Source organism: Miscanthus floridulus, chromosome 8 (assembly GCF_019320115.1).
Source record: "Miscanthus floridulus cultivar M001 chromosome 8, ASM1932011v1, whole genome shotgun sequence".
Taxonomy (NCBI): Eukaryota; Viridiplantae; Streptophyta; class Magnoliopsida; order Poales; family Poaceae; genus Miscanthus; species Miscanthus floridulus.
This window is the reverse complement of record NC_089587.1, coordinates 155,658,177-155,660,123: the sequence shown is the minus strand read 5'-3', so window position 1 is coordinate 155,660,123 and position 1,947 is coordinate 155,658,177. Positions and strand designations below refer to the sequence as shown.

The 1,947-nt window shown below is 38.7% G+C and overlaps 1 non-coding gene across 1 annotated transcript; it reads right to left on the bottom strand.

Annotated features, from left to right (window-relative positions):
• Nucleotides 1–1,437: 1,437 nt before the first annotated feature.
• On the bottom strand, nt 1,438–1,546 carry LOC136478675 (small nucleolar RNA R71). Its single transcript, XR_010764393.1, has one exon. It is a non-coding gene; the product is annotated as a small nucleolar RNA R71 (small nucleolar RNA).
• Between the last annotated feature and the right edge of the window lie 401 nt (nt 1,547–1,947).

The following is a 1,947-nucleotide window of genomic DNA, read 5'->3' as shown; positions in this document are numbered from 1 at the left end:
AGGGGTGAGTGGTCGACATTATGTAAGCATGGTGCTTATACGTTGTTTACCTATAGATGAACCCTATATTTTGGGTCATGTGGTAGATCACGGATGTGATACTTTTGTTGAGTCCTTTGTAGTCTAATCCCCAAATATAGGTCAAGTAGGATCTAGTTACGAAGGAAGACATGCTCTGTTCTTGATCTTCCTTAGTAATATCCCTTTTGTGTAGATATGAAGTTGATCTTAGCCATGACTACTAAGTATAATTGCACTAATCATAGTATTGTTTGACTTGTAATTAAGAATGACTTAGGAATTATTTCTCTAATTTCTACTAAGCCATGCTAATGTCATAGAAAGGAGTACTCTGAATGATCAATGATCAATTATTGCTCACCATTCATATACATTTATCTCTTGACTTACCCCTGTTGTGAGTAGAATATTGGTTATGGTTTATTTCTCCACCATAAGTATGAGTTATTAATATATTCCAACTGCCCGTCCTTCCCTATGGTAAAAATATAAATAATGATACCTAAAATACTCCTGAGTGAAATGCTACAATAGTAAATTATTTATGCGCTTGTAGATTCCTTCATATTCATATTTGCATTCTATCTAGTCACAATAAAATACTTAAAGTATTTCTTAGTGTCATTCTAGAACTGATGCTAAGGAATATCAACAAGCATTTCTGGCATCATAGCTAGGGATGACAACTTAGCAAAAGTGATGTTAAAAAATATTAACAAACATTAGGTGACTACTTAAACAAGTGACAAGTTAATAAATACAAACAAGCATTTCTAGCGCCGTTGCCGGAGAAGGTAGCTAGGCAATCATGGAATATTGCTAAACTTTTACTTAATGATGTGATCGAGAAAACCATTGACCTCTGCTCAAACAGGCTTACCCTTGTGTTGTCTACTTTTAAATTTTGTGCAGGGTAATGTATGACAAGTTTTGACCTTTTGACAAACTACGTTGAAGATCTAGAAGCACTTTTTAGGAGGACTAAGGCTAAACTCAAGAAAGTTTCAGCTTTAGAATCAGACAAGGCGATGCTTAACACCAGTTTCAAAGCCATGGCTGATAAGACTCTCCCTGAATTCTCTGCAACAACTATGGACAACATCCGTACTGGATCGACGATCAATGTTGGAGACAATGGATTTGAGCTCAAGCCAGCTCTCATCAATATGGTGCAAGCTAACCAGTTTTATCGAAAGGCACATGAAGATGCGAGTGCTCATCTCCAACACTTTCTGAAGATCTATAGCACTTTCACCATCAAAGGAGTTACTAGAGATGCCATTTTACTTTGCCTCTTCCCATTCTCACTTATAGGGAAGGCAAAGCAAGGGTTCTACACCAACAAAGATAGAAATACTACATGGGAAAACTGCTCCACTGCCTTCCTAGCAAAATTCTTTCCCACAGGCAAGACCAATGCTCTACGTGGGAGAATTTTAAGCTTCTAACAACAACATGATGAATCTATCCCTGAGGCATGGGAATGCTTTCAAGACTATATATTAGAATGTCCTCATCATGGGATGGAGGATTGGCTACTCATGCAGACTTTCTACCATGGGTTGACAAACAACACCCATGAGAATTTGGAAGCCGCTGCTGGAGGTGCATTTTTGTCACTCACAATCGCATAAGAAACAGCTCTTGTGGAGAAGATGGCCTCCAACCAAGGTGGAATGAAGAACATCTTTAGACCCACAAGAGAGAAGGAGGTATGCATCAACTCAAGGAGGTAGACATGTTCTCTACCAAGATGGATTTGCTGATAAAGAGGCTTGAAGACCGAGCCAATGAGAAGCAAGAAGTGATGCACATACATGATTCCCGCATGACATGTGAAGAATATGGAAACACCGGGCATTCAGGGAACAACTGTCCTAAAACCCAAGAGGATGTGAACTTCATCAACAACAACAACTATCATCC